This window comes from Mercenaria mercenaria, chromosome 10, assembly GCF_021730395.1.
Source record: "Mercenaria mercenaria strain notata chromosome 10, MADL_Memer_1, whole genome shotgun sequence".
In the NCBI taxonomy this organism is placed as follows: Eukaryota; Metazoa; Mollusca; class Bivalvia; order Venerida; family Veneridae; genus Mercenaria; species Mercenaria mercenaria.
The window spans coordinates 55,029,781-55,049,976 of NC_069370.1; positions in this window are offsets into that span (position 1 = coordinate 55,029,781).

The following is a 20,196-nucleotide window of genomic DNA, read 5'->3' on the forward strand; positions in this document are numbered from 1 at the left end:
TCATGTTTTTATTTCGATGTAAATGAGATGTGGAACCAAAATTTGTTTTCCTGTTTGGCGCCATATAACCTATACTGTGTTGGTGCGCCGTAAAACCCAAATAAATAAATAAATAGTATTATATTTCTTTAACAGTTCGGATGATCTGTAGTAAAATTTACTGAAAGCTTTCCCTAACTTATGATAACGGTAACCCTGTTGTAATAATTATTTGGCGATATGAAGATTTCTCTCATTAAAATCCTCTAACTTTGAGCAAGGTCTTGCAAAACGAATAAGTTGTGGAATATAGACACCGTATGATGTTGCTTGAGGGAGATCTCCATCAAGGTGGGGCAAGTTGACAATTAAAATCGTCTCTTTTATCATATATTTGCGTTTCTAGATTATTATTTACAATGGGTAAATTTAAGTCCCAAAATGACGCTTCTAAATCTGAAGTATTAGCCTTGTTAAGATGTAACTCTTTTGGGTAAATGTGTTTCACCATTTCTGACAAATATAGGTTGTCCATATTTAAAATATCATCACGATACCTCGAGGTTCCATTAAAAGCTTCAAAATTTCAAATTGTGTCTCAGTGGACAAACTAAGCATGAAATCTCGTTCATAACAGTATAAGAAAAAATCAGCAATGAGTGGGGCGCAGTTAGTTCGTTCCCATCGGGATACCAATTACTTGTCTGTAAGTTTTATTGCCAAATTCGATAAAAATGTTATCTAATAGAAACCTTAGAGCTTCACAAACCTAATCACCACTCCATAGGGAGTATCTCTTAAATTTACTGTCAGAAAAGAATGCTCTTGTTTCATTGTATGCCAGATAATTAACGTTTTCTCTAGCAAATGTTTTCTCAGTTAAAGCTACCAGGTTTTCTTTAAGAAGATTATGTGGTAAATTAGTATAAAGAGTAGAAATGTCATAAGTACTTGTAGTCGAACATTTGAAGTGTTTGTTTATTTGCTTTTTGATAACATCTCCAGAAGCTCCTGAAGATGATAGTGTTGACGAAAAGTTTTATAATTTTCTTTCAGAAATATTATTTATTAAAACAAGCCACACAGGAAGAACTTTGAAAAAAATGTTGACAAGTTTGATTTTTAAGTATCCATGTCAATCACTGCAGAGTGAATCAAATGTACTTATAAACGAAATCATCATGGGTGATTATTAAAAAATCACTGAATTTTGTTTAGTTCTGCCCATTGTTTTCTCGTTTAGGGCAAACCCATTATTCTAACTGGGATGTTTCTAAATTGATTTTTTGTACTTGTAGCATGTGTAAATGTTGGGTTCTGCTCAACCCGGGGCTGGAGGACGTGGACGGTAGCATGCATTTCCACTACCGTCCATAAATAGTCTCAAGCAAACCGAGCCCGCAACATTTTCGTTTTTGTCGTGTTGAGCGTCCTTTCGAGTTTCCATTTTTTCTAATTTGTAAAAAGGAGTTTTATTCACGCAAATTAATTATTGAATGTATCAGACTTAGAGAACCCGGTCCTGTTGAGGCAGACAATACATCAGAGTTTCTTCAAACAGGCTAAGGAGGTTGGAACTAGTGAAAGCTGTAATGCAGCATGGCACACACTTTTTTAGCACTGTTCAGAATTCAAAAAGGCTTATTCACATACATGTTTCAAAATAATGACCGCAATACGCAAGTATCTTATAAAAGAAATTGCAGCTACATATCCAACTGCATCCCATGAAATAACGAAACGGACTCAAAGGGAAGAATACGTTTTGTTGGAGGTTACTGTGTAAAGTTAGGAAGAGATATATTAAATTTCAAAACACACGTATGTACAGTTTATGTAGTGTCAATCAGTCTTAGCGAAGGTTAATATACTTAACACAGAGGAACAGTACTTAAAAGAAACGGCAGATAAACCAGACAATTTATTCGAAACCACCAGGAAACAAAATTTGAATAGAGGACATATATATTCCTGATTTGTTTGATTTTTTTAACACTTATGTGATGAATGTTTGGCACTATTAACTATGAAAACTTCCAGGTCTATGATGAAGTACTACTAAGTAAAATCACACGAGCTTATCTGTCAGTTTAAAAACGTCATTAAAAGTAGACAAATTGTGATTTTCCTTTTTCAAGATGCTCAAGATGACATACCACATAATCATTAAAGAACTGTTTGAAGAAATAGTACAGATGTTCTTGAAAGTGTTATTCAACCAGTTTCGGAAGGACTTATTGCAATCTTTTTCTGTTGCCAAAACCATGGCGCACAGAAAACAAAGTCCATGTCTGGAAACAGAAATGAGTAATCTAGTGTAAAAAATGTGTCTTTTGAAACCATTCAAAAGGATAAATCGGATGGGAAAGAAATGTCACAATCTTTGCTTCGAGATAAGGTTAGTGTGTGTTTACAAATGACAAAACCAGAGTTTCAAAAGCTTTTAAAAGCTAATGACATTAATTATAAACGAATCATCACAAAATCTCGGTGAAATTATTACAGGAAGCAGTAGTTGATTGTGACAGTATGAAGTTTCCTGAAGTTTTCCATGAATGAAGCTCAGGAATCTTCTTCCCAATGTCTCTGTAAAAAGCCTGTATCTTTTTCAAGGGAACCAATTTAACCAATGCCTGGAACTTTCCATGAAATACTAGACCATGGCTCTAAGGAACAACAATTCACTGAAACTGTAAATAGTGAGTTACATTTTGATGATGGTGGAAATGAGGATGATGGATTATGTGCTTTGTGCCAAAACCAAGGAAAAGAATGCGTGGAATCGATTCAGTGTACTAGATGCTTACAACGGATCCACAGATACTGTGCAGTGTTACGAACAAAAAAGAAGTGGCACAATTTTTCCAACGTCTGTGCGAAGTTCTATTGTAAAGACTGTGTGTAAATGTGTATAAAAGTTGTATGTATCATGAAATAATGTTACCATTGAAAGCTAGGATAGACGACAGCGACTGTACAAGGTGTTGAATCGATGTTTATGTGTATAAATTAAGGTATTAGACCCGTAATAGAGTATCTCCTTTTTGAAGAGTATTCAATTTCTACCATAAACCTACTTTGACTGCAATTTTCAGGGGGGCGTAGGTTTTCCTTTTTTTCTAGTAAGATTTTACTTCTTTCAAGACTTATTATTGATTTATTGAACAAAAGGGGAAAATTTCATTTGATAAGCGATTTCTGGCTGTTCAAAGTGAATTTACCTCTGAAATAGAAGGGTAGAGTTACATATTTTTTAAAGATACTGAGTTACTTGCGGTTAATGTTCTCTATTTTGCCTTCACTCTTTAGATTACATACTGAGGAAGAAATATAGGTAGGTTTTACTTCTGCCCCAAGGATATTTTTGAATAAAGTGAGCAAAATTCAAAACAGACCCGCAGGATTCGACCTTAATTTTTCAATGTTGGAGTTAGAATTCTGTCACATTAAATCCGTTTACTTGAGGCACCCTAGAAAAAAAATGATATTAACAGTTTTATTTTTTGTTTTATAATTGTTTAGCAATAGTTTGATGTTTCTTTATCAAAATCAATGGTATAATGAATTCTCTGCAAACGGTTTGGATAGTGACCATCACTTTGAAACTTGTCTCTACTTGAGCTTTAAGAAATACCATAAATTATACAAAATTTATAAAAAAAACGGCACGGTAAAAGTTGTTAAAAAATTGCAACACAATGCGAAACACGGTCAACTTTAAGAATATACCAAGCAAATGCCATTTTTTAAACATTACTATTAGGGGTCCAATACCTTAATAACATGCACTCCATAGAGTTCATGTAATTAAACATCCATCGAAAGATAAAAAAAATTTGTACATGTAAACCCATACATATTTTAAACGTAGAAATATATATATATAAACATAAATTTATACATTAAAAGTTTTATAGGTTTTATTACCTTCATTATATTGTAGATTTTTACGGTCTTCATTAGTATTTTGAATTTGTAGTGATCGTTAAGGTACCATAGAATAGAATATGGTGACTCATGTACACCAAAATATGATTCCTGTATAGTCCCTCATCCAGCTGCATTCACCTTTACAGATAACTCGTTTCGTGTGGACGGAATGTTTACAGAATCAACTAGCTCTGGATCTTGGATAATTTAGAACGCTTAGATCTACATATGAAAACTATATGTCAAAGGAACGAACACTGGTTCAACATCTTTATTTGAAATTTAGCATAGATACACAGACTCTATAACACGTGTTATAAAATGTCCTGCAACCTGGCAACATTTAAACAAAATTTGCAGCCACCTTTGTAGCAACACAGATGATGAAAGATAAATATGCCATAAAGACGTATTCACAGTGTATTTCAGTAATTGAAATGCATAACATTTTATGGCTGTCATATCTCTTGATGTATTTCTAAACAGCTAGAAACAACAAATTATGCCTTTTTAATTCAGCAGACGACACAAATATAGTGGTTTGATACCTACCTTATTCCGGTTAGCGGACGTGTTGCTGGTTTTATCGCTTCGTTTTTCAAGATATCTCAAGCTCCTCACAGCGGTTACCTTCCCTTGCGTTCATTATAACCGCTGCATTCACAAGATATCACGTGACGATGAGAAAGTCACATGACACTGCAAATAATGTAGACGCCAAAGAAACCAATTCAGGCTTTTCATTTGTCAAACTTCCAATAGATATTTTTGACAAAAATCATTTCAGTTTGTTATTTGAACAATTATGTGCGCGAATATTGCCATCTAGATGCAAATGATGCAATTAAAAAAAACTAATCTGGTTAAACAACTCGTGATGGCAGTGATTTATGTACCGTAAGGGGAAGTAATCGCTGCGGGGAGTTTGAAGATATCTCCGAAAGCTGAAATCGAATTTTCGGGGTAGGGTAATATTTAGGGAAGCCTTTAAATGTTTCGAAAGTGTAAATATGCATGTAGATGTTGTACGTGTATAACCTCCGATTTTGGCATGTTCTGCAACTATGCCGAGTAACTTGCCATAGCGTTACGCTCGCATAGTTCAACCTTTCAATGTATATGATACTGTGACCGGAATTTTAGTCATCGATTTTTTTTTTCATTTGACTCGGTTATGAAACGTACATTTGTGTGAAAAAAGGAAATTTTGAAAACAAAAATACACTGGACCAGTGCCTGTGGAGCACGGCGGAAGTATGAAAAGAAGAAACAAGGACAAAAACAGACACGTCTTAGAAACTCAGCCCTACATCCTCCCACCAAACTATGAAAACATGTCAGTGAATGTATGGACGTTTACATTAATATACATACATGCATAAATACACATAGACAAAACATACATAAAAGAGGATAGGAACAATCAAGGGACACATTGGTACATTACCCTATATTGACCAGTGATAAAAAACAACAACAACCAAGCAGTCTGGATAGGTTAATGGTGCATCAAAAGGTAAGGGTAGATTTCCCGGGGACACAGAACACCCCAAACACAGCCAGAGCCATGCATCGCAAAGTAGGCCCAAAACAAAAAAGATGCTCTAACGGAAAATATTGTACATGGGTTGCTCCAAAAATCCAAGTACATTTTAATTATTTGCAAAATAAAAAACAAAGAGGGGGGGGGGGGGGGGAGGAGTAAGGGGTAGATAAAAGGGTCGGATGTTGGGGGAAAGTGGAGCAAGGATGAATATTCAAAAGGGAAAGCCACAATCCACGTCCAAAGACAAACACACACACAACTAACATACACAAAAGTAAGAAAAAACAACAATGTGGGGCACCACCCAAGACACACATACACGCACGCACACACAAACAAGCAGGAAAAACAACCTTCGGGCACCGCCTACGGACGGCCGGCGGACAAAATTATTGTGGGCAAGTAAAAGGAGAAAGGGTGCAAATGCAAGGGAGCTCAAATGCAAAGGAAAAGGATGGGAGGGGGCGATGGGGATAGTGTGGAGAAAGAGGAAAGAAACACCAACAACAAAGAAGACAACATACGCAAAACAAAAAGCGGGACAGACAGAAAACATGTTGAAAATAGGGGCACCGCCTTGGAACGGTCAGTAACCTATATAAAGGAAACTTTGGGTTTAAACGCGTTTAGGGCATGCCAACCTCGCACATACCCTATTTTAACAAGTTAGACAAGACAATATAAATATAATCACTCCCCGCTGAGAAAGGCTATAACATTAGTGACAAAATACCAGATCATATCAAGTAAAACATAAAATTAGGGTAAATCTAAGGTATAATAACACCAATGTACTCAATAATATGTCTGAAGTCAGAGCACCAAGAGCCTAACTTTTAAGGGCACGACTAAGCAAGCTGCAATCCCTCTGTCCGTTTCTTGCAGGATTTAGGAGAAAAACCTTATCATACCCTTAATTTCCTTATGTTTTAAACACACACACACTAGTATCATAAAAATAATACTCACTATGTGATACCGTAACAGACTTAATGCTAACAAAAGGCCTTGTATATTTATAACAGAAATGGACATGTAAATATCTTAAGGATAAACGTTTTTTTTCTAAACAAATCTCTTATATGCACGGTGATACCAACTTTTTTATTTCCATTTTGAAGCATTTTTGTTTGTTATTAAAGCTGCAAAATATTTTTAAAATCTTAACGCCCGAATTTTGGTATATATAAATACCTTTTGTTTTTAGTAGATGGAGTAATTATTTTAACATGTAAAAATGAAAAAGATTTGTTCGTGACATTTATGTTTATATAATACTGATATCACATTGTATTCATAGTAACCTGTAAGACCTGAAATCCCTATCTAACAATAAGTGGGATATTATATGTTTTATTAAGTACCCCCATGTTTTCAATTTTACATAATTTCAGAAATGCTTAAACAGTGGATGAAGAAAATTCTTTGTAAATTAAAACGAGTTAGGTGTCCTGTGTATGAGTATGAAAAACATCTTAACGGTAGAAAAAGACAAACGATCCTACATCCTTAACGACCTATAAAATCATGTACTGAATGGCCTTTCAGTAGCCAGAGCTTCGCCATCAAAAGCTATTTGTGTACCATAGTCTTCCAAACAAATGCATGGGCATTTTTTGTCTTCGTTGATAGATGAAAATGATGAAATGATCAAATAATAATTTATTTAGATAAACAGTTCTTTACTGCACATCTCGACAGGAACAGAAACTTTAATGCTCTGAAAGCACAAATTGAACAAGATTCTTGAGGTATCATTCCTTACTTCCTTTGTATATGATAAGTGTCATAAAATGATGAACAACGTTTCAAAAAACTACCTCCAGAATGAAAATTTAACGAAACCATTCACAGAGAATTTGCAATAAAATGTTAAAACATCTAAACCACAGGGGTCAATCGTAGTAAAATTGCGTATTTTGTTTTTTAGACTTAGTCTGTTTTATTAACCCAGTTGTGATAGTTTTCTTTTTTACTAAGCCTGGCTATATCTCACAAAGCTGTAATGCCGCTTTAATATTCAGTGTCAGTATGTAAAGGTTGTATTACTGTTTTTTTCCTGCCCACTTTAAATGCAGGATCAAGTACGAACATCTTTTTTTCCATTATGGTGCCGGTTTCACCTTTTATTACATTTTCTGTAATATGTCTAACGAATAAAAAGTAATGAACTTTTACGAGTTATTTTATCTAGGATGTTACCAGTTCTAAATTTATTTGAACTACTTTCGTTTTTCATTAAGTTTCGTAGCATATGGAAAGCTGTAACATAAAGCATAATTATGCATACCATCGGTTTTATTTCACACATGCGAACATTATTTTATTCAGAACAAAAAATATTCATTGTCTTTATTTAGATTTGTAGAAAAACAATACGTGCGTATCAAAAAATTAAAATTTGATAATAAAGGTTGCTACGACCTTTGTAATTTTCAGATATGTACAAAAGTAAACAAAAAACATATTATGTATAATACATTGTTCACTGCTAAGGAAAATATGACATGTTGATAATAAAATAATCTACAAAACCAATATCAACAACATTAACGTACACGTATCATCAGTGCGTTCTTTTTTTTGCACCAAGTAGTTAAAGACATTGACCTTGTTTAGTGATTCCTGCATGCCTCTATCTTTGTATTTCTTATAAAGCGATATGTATAAATACACATAAAAGTGATATCACATTTGGTTGAAAAATGGCACATGGCAATTTGATCAATATATTAAGACATTTCTGTCTTTTAAAATATGTACAGTTTCGCTGTTAGTATTTTTTTCTTTAATTAGTTTAGCATTGGTAATGCATTTTTTTACTATATTATGAACTTACGGCTTGAACGTTTGCGTTGTTAGCTCACCTTTCACGTATAGCCGGGGAGCCAAGGCATGAAAAAATGGATTTACCTGTCCGGTCATGCTATAGTCAGTTTCTATACATATTATGAAAGTACAGTCTTGCGGATCAGAAAAATCGGGCCTGCAAAACAAAAGCTCTTGCGAAATTTGAGAATATCAAGGGGAGATAACTCTATACCTATTTGCAGTTTTTTAAGATTCAAATCGTGTTTTTACTAACAAAACATAGCACCATGTTTCTAAAATCAATTCAAATATTTATCTTTTAACATTGCTTTTACGCATAAGGCTTATGCTTGAAAAATACGCAAAATGTACTCATTTTATATACATTTTATTATAAGATTTGGCACCTAAAATACCAGAGAATAAAATAAAAATATTTAACTTAAAATTTACAGTAAGAAGAAGTAACCTTTAAAATGGTCTTATTTCTCAAAGTCATCTATTAATACCGCTGCGAAACAGTCTGTTAGAACAGAAAATCATCTAGATACTCTAGTTCAGGTTTGTCTAAGAAATACACAAATCCGGGGTATTTTATGTACCCCATCCACTTTATATAATGCAAAAAAATGTATAATAAAAATATTCGACCAACAACCCAAAGAGATATATTCTTTTATCAGGTATACAATATAATCTATATTTTTGACCATAAAAAGCTGGATGGGGGGTATTTAAAAATTTTAAACAGAAAAAGGGGGGTGGGAAAAAAGCTATGTATTTTACAACCGAAAATTTAAAATTAACAACCCGTTATTAAATAAGAGCAACATTAATGAAAGGCGATGAAACCTTTTTCGTGCAAACTATTCATTTAAAAAGTAATTTATTTAAATACTCTTTGGGTGCAATCTAGTTCGGTTTTGGCAAAGAAATACGCTAATACGGGTATTTTATGTACCCCACCCACTTTATATAATGCAAAAATGTAAAATAAAAATTTCGACCAACAACTAAGAAGAATATTTTTTTTTTCACGTAACAATATAATCTATATTTTTTGACCAATAAAGCGGATGATGGGTATTTAAAAGATTTTAAACAGAAAAAGGGGGTAGGAAAACCTATGTATTTACAACCAATAATTAAAAATTAATAACCCGTTATTAAATAAGAGCAACACAAATTTAAAAGGAGATGAAACCTTTACTTACAAACGTTCAGTTGGAAAGTACTTTAATTAAATACTCTTTCGTGCAATCTACTCCGGGCGTGGCAAAGAAAATACGCAAAAACCTGGGTATTTTATGTACCCCACCCACTTTATAAAAATGCAAAAAAAAATGTATTAAAAAAATATTCGACGAAAAATCAATGAGATATTTTCTTTTTATCACTTTATACAATATAATTTATATTTAGACATTTTAAAGAGGGTGATGGGGTATTTAAAAGATTTTGAATAGAAAAAAGGTGGGAAAAACCTATGTATTTTACAACCGATAATTAAAAACAAACAACCCGTTATTTACCATTTAATAAATACAAACATCAATAATAAAAGGCGACGAAATTTTTACTTGCTAACTATTCATTTGAAAGTAAATAATTTAAATACTCTTTTGTGCATTTGTCAAAATGTGAAATTGTAGGGTATGAACATTACCCCACCATCTAAAACTATGGGGTTGTACACATCTGTTTTTACCCTTTCTTATGAAAAACAGATTGATGGAATTAGTTCTGATATGTTGAATGTAATTAGAGTAGAAATTTGACATAATGTGTAACTTTAATTTTATAAAATGAGACATTTGAATAATTTTTACTATTCAGAAGTTTTAAAAAAACTAATTAATGTAATGATAATTCTTTTATACCACGTTCAAGAATTTTACAAATCGTACAAAAAATTTCTTAATTATACCCCCAAACAATATAATTCAAATAGATTCTGTCAGAGTTATAGCTCACCTGTCACGTAGTGACACAAGGGAAGCTTTTTGATCGCTTCGTCCGTCCCATACGTTGTGAACACGGTAGAAACCACATTTTACTATAGATTTTAATCAAACTTCCCGCGCAACTTGTATAAGAGGAGGGAAATCTACTGGCCACCAGAACAAAAAAAAAAAAAAAAAAAAAAAAAAAAAAGGTCAATGCACCTTTCAAGGTTATGCATTGGAATGCAGAAAAGACTCCTCAATAAGAAAATGAATTAGATAACATATTGTTTTGATAAGGACATTCAGGTCTGCTGCATCGAAGAGATTCACCTTAGCGAGGATAATTCCTTCAATTTTAAAGAGGCCACCATGCTTCCGTTGTGACAGGTTGGGTAGGAAAGCAAGGGACGAATCCTAACACTGATGAGAAGCAACATAGCAACTTGTACTGGTATAAAATCTCGCTTTAAAAACTGGCCAAATCTCATAATGGGTTCCACATTAGGGTCCCTTAAAGAGCCAAACGTTTCTGTTTGGCTTGTAACGGGGTAGAGACCACATTGGCAATTGATTTTAATAAAACTTGCACATATATTCTATTGGCATAATATCTCGGTTCCTGTCAAAAACTGGCGAGATCCCATAATGTGTTCTAGAGTGGGGGCCCCTTAAAGGACCAAAAATTTGCCATGTTGGCTTTTGTACCACACGGCACTTCGCTTATAGTTGATTTGAAACAAACTTGCGAAATATCCTTAACAGCAATAAAATCTGCATTCCATGATGACTTTATCAGATCATATCATAGGCCCCAGAATAAGACCCCTATTTGAACCCCGAAAGTCCCATAATTTGTTTGTTACATTATGAACACGCTAGAAATGACATTTTACGTTTGACTTTAACCACACTTACGACTTAAGTCACGATACGGTCTCGGTTCAGTTCGAAACTGATTTAATTGACCTTTTAGCCATAAAGAGGTTTCATTTATGCTTTGATCTGACACAAACTTGCAAACTTGATAATATTTAGACCAAGTTTGAAACTGGATTATGTGGGGTCAAAAACTAGGTTAGCAGGTCAAATAAAAGGAAAAGCTTGATAGCATCGTAGAGGCCACATTAATGTCGCTATCTTCATGAAATTTGGTCAGAATGTTTGTCTTGATGATTCCTATGCCATGTTAGAAACTGGGTCATATGTGATTAGAAACTAGGTCACCCGCTAAAATCAAACGAAAAGTCTGTTAACATTCTTGAGGTCGTATTAATTACCTATCTTCATAAAACTTGGTCAAAATATTTATCTTGATGATCCTGGGCCAAATGTAACAGGTAACGATATACATGACCCTTTTTTTCTCAGAAAATGCTAGAATAAATCTTAGAAAATCTAAATTATAAACTTATTGAATGGCTTGTTTGTCATTACTTATAAATTCCCTAGTTATTGCTCTATGTCGGATGACAAACAACAAATAGTTTTGACTATTGAATGCAAGCCCTTCGATTAGTGTTTTATACATGACATTAAAATTTAAACTTTTGTTGTATTATTTTCACAAATTGAACAACAAAGTGCCATGAACCAAGTATTTATACAGAGTCATATCATTTTAGATAACATTTACGGGTTTGGCACTAAAGGCTAAATAGTAATTAGAATTTATTTATATGCGGTCCATCTGGAGCACAATTTAGTTACACATGTACATTCCTGCAGTTACAAACGACAAATATTACATCTGTACGTGCAATTTAAGTAACATTAACACAATACTTCATAATATCATGCGTAATTTTATTTTCCGATCTGTATATAGAAAAATTTGTATCTACACCACAAAAATGATTTTATCTCGTACTATAAACTCGCACTGGCAGTTGTAAATGGTAATGCGTTAGTTTGGGTTTTAACTTAAATATGTGATTTTAGACTGCAACAGTTAGTATGGTCTTTTTCGCAACTTAAACACTAGTATTAATCAAATTCATCTAATTTGTCAAATAGACGTGTTTTATTCTGCGACATTTTAGAGGCATTGCATTACACCAGCAGGATACAGTGTATTTTATATTAGATTGGCGCAGATACAATATCTTAAGCATTTTCCATTCATGCCTTTACAGAATAAAGTCTGGTTTCCACTAAATGACGTTAAAATCACCTATCATTAAACTTAAAAGAAATATTTTCTGCGGTCAGTAAATGAGCAATATTGTTTTGCGACAATTGATCAAGGAAAAAGGTCACAATTTTCCTAGTTCAAGTCTAATATGATTACCACTCAGTAATAAGGAACGTTTTGTCTGTCGATCCCCTTAAAATGTAATGTTTGTAGTCTGTAAAAGGGCACCTGATTGTTAATAAGGTCAATGTTATAAAATTAGAACTTACACTCCCCTTTGCCTTCAACAAACCATCATGGGGGCATAGTTTTTTTTCAAACACCCCTTTTTTATATCATTTTTATATAACTTCAGATAAGTTAATGAGCCGCACCATGAGAAAACAAACGTAGTTTATTTGTGACCAGTATAGATCCAAAAACAAACATAGTGCATTTGCGACCAACATCGATCCAGACCAGCCTGCGCATCCGCGCAGTCTGGTCGGACCCATGCTGTTCGCTTTCAAAGCCTATTGCAATTAAGAAAAACCCTTAGCGAATAGCGTGGATCCTGACCAGACTGTGCGGATGCGCAAATCTGGCCGGATTGATGCTGGTCGCAAATGCACTATGTTGGTTTTCTCATGGCGTGGCTCATATTTAGTGCAAAATCACCTTTAATATAATTCTAAGATATGTTTTAAATTAGTGAAGAGTAACTGCACTTGACTTTTCATTTATCATTGGATAAGTTTTGCAGTCACGAACTTTCCAAATAAATCAGCATTTAACTATAATCATTGAAGAGAACAACGGACTAGCAATATCGTTTTTTCCGTGCAATTCGCTATTTTTGCCCCTATGGTATAATCATTTGCCTTTTTCAAGGTGGGTTGGTGAATAAAATTTACTTCTTTTTTTTTTGGATTTGGGCAACTTGCAAATGAAAGTTACTAATAATTCAAATGAGATATTAAAAAAAATAAAGTTTCAATGTATTCAGTATGTTTAGGTAGCGTTGCTTGCATTTTATCACATCATAATGAACAGGTTGTTAATTCTAATTATTGCTACTGTTTTTAATCTAAAATCTCTTAAATACTCCGAATCTATCTTTAAGTTTCAAAATATAGATTATATTTTACGGGGACAAAAAGAATGTCTCTCCTTGATTGATGGTCGAATATTTTATTATACATTAATTTTGTATTAAAATAAAGTGGGGTGGGGTACATAAAATACCACGGATTTGCGCTTTTTGTCGCCAACCCTAAACTAGATTGCACGAAAGAGTATTAAAATGAATTTTTTTTTCAGATGAATAGTTTACAGGTAAAGGTTTCATCCCTTTCATTAGTCTTGCCGTATTTACAAATGGGAAAATAACAGCTTGTTAACTAATTATCGGTTGAAAAGACATCATTTCATAAAACCCTATTTTCTATAAAATCTTTTAAAAAAACCCCTCATCCATCTTAAATTGTCAAGAATATGCATTTCATTGTATGCGTGATAAAAAAGTTCTATCACCTTTATTTTTGGGGAAATATGTTTTATTATGATTTTTTTTTGCATTATACAATTATATAAAGTGGGTGGGGTACCCCCTTCTACTTAAAATCTTTAAAATTACCCATCATCCAGCTTTATATGGTTCAAAAACAAGATTATTATTGGTAATAAGTGATAAGAAATATATCTCATTGATTTTTGTCAAATATTTCTATTATATATTTTTTTGCATTATATATAGTGGGTGGGGTACATAAAATACCCAGGATTTGCGTATTTTCTAGCCAAACCTGAACTAGATTGCATTATAGTATATCTAAATAAATTACTTTCCAAATGAATAGTTGCAAAGTAAAGGTTTTTTTCGACTTCCATTAGTGTTGCTCTTATTTAATAACGGGTTTGTTTATTCTAATTTTCGGTTGTAAAATACATAGCTTTCCTTTCCCCCTTTTTCTGTTTTAAAATCGTTTAAATACCCCTCATCCAGCTTTATATTGTCAAAAAAATAGATTTTATTGTATACGTTTATAAAAAGAATATATCTTTTTTGGTTGTTGGCCGAATATTTTTTTTATACATTTTTTGCAATTATATAAAGTGGGTGGGGTAAATAAATACCCCGGATTTGCGTATTTCTTAGCCAAACCTGAACTAGAATATCCTAGATGATTTCTATTCTAACAGACTGTTTCGCAGCGGTATTAATAAATGACTTTGAGAAATAAGACTATTTAAAGGTTACCCTTCTTCTTACTGTAAAATTTTAGGTTAAATATTTTTTTTTTATTCTCTGGGATTTTAGGTGCCAAATCTTTATAAAAATGTACATAAAAATGATACATTTTGCGTACTTTTCAACCATAAGCCTTATGCGTAAAACAATGTTGAAATATATATATTTGAATGATTTTAGAAACATGATGCCATGTTTTGTTAGCAAAAAAGCGTTTTGAATCTTAAAAAACTGCAAATATGCAGAGTTATCTCCCCCTAATATTCTCAAATTTAGCAAGAGCTTTTGTTTTGCAGGCCCGATTTTTCTGATCCGCGAGACTTTGCACTTTCATAATATATATAGAAACTGACTATAGCATGACCGGACAGGTAAATCCTGTTTCTAGGCACTTTTGGCTCCCTGGCTATAGTGACAGGGTGAGCTTCTGTGATCGCCTTTCGTCCGTCCGTCTTCCGTCCACAATTTCTTGTGAACACAATAGAGACCACATTTTGCAAGCAATTTTGATCAAACTTGTACAAAACTTGTATTGGCATGATATCTCGGTTCTTTTTGAAAACTGGCCAGATCCCATTATGGGTTCAAGAGTTATTGCCCCTTAAATGGCCAGAATTTGCGTGCGTGAGTGCATCAACAATTTCTTGTCTGCACAATAGTGGTTTCATTTATAATTTTATTTTAACCAAACTTCCACACAAATTGTATCACCATAAGATCTTGATTCCTTTCGTGAACTGACCAGATTCCTTTATGGGTTCTAGAGTTAGGGCCACTGAAAGGGCCAGAATTAGCTATTTTGACCTTGTCTGCACAATAGCAGCTTCATTTATGATTTTATTTTAATCAAACTTGCACACAACTTGTAACACCATAAGATCTTGGTTCCTTTCTTGAACTGGCCAGATTCCATTATGGGTTCTAGAGTTATGGCCCCTGAAAGGGCCTGAATTAGATATTTTGAATTTGTCTGCACAATAGCAGCTTCATTTATGATTTTATTTTAACCAAACTTGCACACAACTTGTATCACCATAAGATCTTGGTTCCTTTCTTGAACTGGCGAGATTCCTTAATGGGTTCTAGAGTTATGGCCCCTGAAAGGGCCAAAAATAGCTATTTTGACCTTGTCTGCAAAATAGCAGCTTCATTTACGATTTGAATTTAATCAAACTTGCACAAAACGTGTGTCACCATAAGATCTCAATTCCTTTCTTGAACCGGTTAGATCCCATAATAGGTTCCAGAGTTATGGCCCCTGAAAGGGCCAAAATTAGCTTTTTGACCTTGTCTGCACAATAGCAGCTTCATTTATGATTTGATTTTAACCAAACTTGCATACAACTTGTATCACCACAAGGTCTTGGTTCCTTTGTTGGCCAAATTCCATCATGGGTTCCAGAGTTATGGCCCCTTAAAGGTCGTCCAAAATTGGCTATTTTGGCTTTTGCAGCCATATAGAGACTTCGTTTATGGTTTATTTGATCCAAAATATCTTCAACAACAATAAATCTTAGATTCCATGACAAATCAGATCCAATCGTAGGTTCCAGAGTTATTTTATATCTGATTACCTCCCCAGATTGTAATCAAAATGGATTTATATCAGTAAGTACTTATAGGACTTATTTGAAATTTCATTAATGTTAACAGATTTATTTGGCAGAGCCTTCTTTTGTTCACTTACAATATTTTTTTTAATTACTTCCCTTTTACGTTACTATAAATAGCTTATTTTTAGTAACTTTTTTATTATTGGCCGTAGGGAAAAACCGAGACCACTTTTCTGTGGTACAACATGGATGGTACCTCCAATTTTTATGTGCATTTTGACATATCTGTACCTTGTAAGAATTGTTTTTTCTGTTTGGTTAAATTTCTTCCCTTGGTTGTTCCTGTCCTTTGGACTTAAATATTTTTACTGAGGACCTTCTTGTCCTCAAGTGCAATGATAACAGGTGAGCGATATAGTGCCATCATGGCCCTCTTGTTTAGTACGTTTTTTAAGGGGCGTTTGTTTCTTTGAGTTGTTTCTATTTATTTCATGTCTTGACTCTGATCGTTGCATTGGTGTTTGTTTGCCATAGCCTTTTAGCTGGTCTGGTGTGTTTGTTTTAGTTTGCTCTGTCTGGTATACTTGGTTTAGTTTGTCTGGGTTGACCCATATTTAGCTGACTTTGTTTGTGTGTGTTTTGTTACATTTTTCCGTTTTTGCATTATATACTGAAATATGTGATATTGCAGCATCTTCACTACCGACAGGGGAATGTCTTATCGCATTTGCTTACACAAATAAAAACTCCTTGCTATCTCAAGCTCTTCATGTCACAAAGCTGTTATATAATACACACCCTCTCCTCTTTATTACTTCAAAGTGCATGCATGCGTATTTGAAAAGGATCTCAAGACAATCCAAAGTTCAAGACTTTCCTTAACCCATTATGGTGTCGATTTCTTAAGCATGTTATATTATACACAGTAGAGTTAGTTTTTTACATATATTTACTGTATCATGCAAGGACAGAAGATAAAAAAAAAAAAAAATTCGAGCAAAATTATCTCTCCCAGGCTATCAAGGAATATCTGTCTAATGAAAGTAAAGACGATAAATAAAGATTCTTCCTTTCTTGCAGTTTGCCTTTCACTAATCACACAGCAACTTTCACCAGTAAAACGACTGTTATTTTACTACCTGTTACAAACACAAACGCATAATTTGTTTGATAACAATCAAACTTCTTTGAATCGGTTGCTTCTATATGTTTAATGTGTTTTTAAAGTTTAAAACAACACAATGCTCAGATTTACCTTTAAACAATTGTGTTGATTTCAATGTTCCTTATAATTATATTTCAAGAACAACACAAAAGAAATTACATGTATCTTCATGTCCGCGAACACTTCCGGCGACAGAGAACATTTGCTGCTTTTTTTTAAATATTCCATTGCTTGAAAGTATGTGTCGATTTACTTGAGTGATTGAAAATTAGTCTGTACATAAATAAGTGTGATCTTTTTGAAAATTATACCTCGTAAATCGTGAAAATGTACTTCATTATCGGGATAGTTGCCCTTGTGAAACAGACGGTGGATTTAAATATTCTTCTCCTTCTTCACACTCGACAAAACAGTTATACCACAATTGCTGAACTGGATACCTCAAACGAACGGCCCAATATAAAATATCCTAGCAAACTGGCACATTTGAAACCCATACAAGACATCTAAAATAATTCATTATACAACGGTAATTATAATGTAATTTAAAAAGTACTGAACTATTCAAAAATAAATTTTCTTTTCGTTTATTTTACGTAAAAAGAATACATATTTTCATTACAATAAATATTTTCTCTATCTTCTCAGTGCTATTCTGAACTACGTGTATTGTTGAATCCTCGGGCGTTGATACCAATATTATTTGCAGACATGAAATACATTTGTGCTGTTATGCTGTTGTTTTTTTTTCACTAAACCTATGGGGTTATATTTCACGGATGAACAGTTTGCGGATGTTTGGACTCAATTTGAATATGAAACTATTGTAGATACAATAGTATTTCCTGGAATATTTTTCTATGGGTATTTCTTTTATATTTCATTATACACTACCTATTTAAGCGATCATAAGGGTATGTCATCATGCCCTTTTTATAGTACAAAAAGGATAAATGAATGACCGATGAGAAAAATGGAAACTATGAATTAGATTTCTTGACAAATTCATTTAAATTTCTGAAAAGTTCACTTCTGTATATGGAATATAACATAAATGATAATAATAATTATACAAATTCTAAAGTTCATATGTAAAACATTGTTTTACATTTTCTTCATGAGACAAGTTTTTGGCTATACTAACTTGTAGCATATACTAGTATTACACATTTTTCATCTTTTTTTTTAAATTGAAAACGGTTTTCTTTTTTTTTATTTAGAAACGAGACGCTATCATTGGGGCATTATAGTCCGTCATGTCACAAAATAAGATGACCAATATCAATGTTTATCACTATTAAAGCATTTTAACACTACATTTTAAAAACCTTGATAAAACGCTTAGAATGTTTTAAAGGGTGACAGGAACTAGATACATGTATCGTACAGTGTTCTAAAACTTTCCGGTGTTTTTTTTTTCATGTATTTTGAAGCAGATTAGAAATTCATGAACAGTTCTGTTCTCAAATTTGTCAAAGTACGACTTATAAAAGTTTGACTATCCGACCGCATTGGTATATAATTATGTCTCCCCCAGGAGACATATTGTTTTTGCCCTGTCCGTCCGTCCTTCCGTCCGTACGTCACACTTCATTTCCGAGCAATAACTGGAGAACCATTTGACATAGAACCTTCAAACTTTATAGGGTTGTAGGGCTGCTGGAGTAGACGACCCCTATTGTATTTGGGGTCACTCTGTCAAAGGTCAAGGTCACAGGGGTCTGAACATTGAAAACCATTTCCGATCAATAACTAGAGAAACACTTGACCCAGAATGTTGAAACTTCATACGATGATTGGTCTTGAAGAGTAGATGACCCCTATTGATTTTGGGGTCACTCCGTCAAAGGTCAAGGTCACAGGGGCCTGAACATGGAAAACCATTTCCGATCAATAACTAGAGAACCACTTGACCCAGAATGTTGAAACTTCATACGATGATTGGTCATGAAGAGTAGATGACCCCTATTGATTTTGGGGTCACTCCGTTAAAGGTCAAGGTCACAGGGGCCTGAACATTGAAAACCATTTCCAGTCAGTAACTTGAGAATCACTTGACCCAGAATGATGAAACTTCATAGGATGATTGGTCATGCAGAGTAGATGACCCCTAACGATTTTGGGGTCACTCTGTTAAAGGTCAAGGCCACAGGGGCCTGAACATGGAAAACCATTTCCAATCAATAACTTGAGAACCTCTCGACCCAGAATGTTGAAACTTCATAGGATGATTGTTCATGCAGAGTAAATGACCCCTATTGTTTTTGGGGTCACTCCGTTAAAGGTCAAGGTCACAGGGGCCTGAACATTGATAACCAGTTCCGATCAATAACTTGAGAACCACTTGACTTGGAATGTTGAAACTTCATAGGATGATTGAACATGCACAGTAGATGACCCCTATTGATTTTGGGGTCAGTCAATTAAAGGTCAAGGTCACAGTGGCCTGTTCATGTTAAATCATTTTTTGGAAATAACTTGAGAACCACTAGGCCAAGAGTGTTGAAATTTAGCGGGATGACTGGACATGCCAAGTAGATGATCCCTATTGCAGCCAACCATCAGTGTCTCTTTGACTTTCGCTCCTGACCCCTATTGACTTCTTGCCTATAGGACTTTGCATTGGGGGAGACATGCGCTTTTTTACAAAAGCATTTTCTAGTTAGCATACTTTTTGCTCGAGAAAACAAAACAAATGCTTGTCTGCTTCGACAAAGTGCTATAAGTGAAGAAGGTGGGAAGAAAAGGTCACAAAAATATGACAGAAATGCGCAATAAATTTAACAAGTAATTTAGTATGAACCAAACTGTATATGAAACGCCTTGTCTGTCTAGAATTAGAAGGTCATCTAATATAAAATGTACTTTTCAATATAATTCAGAATCGTCTGGGAGAAGTAGGTTA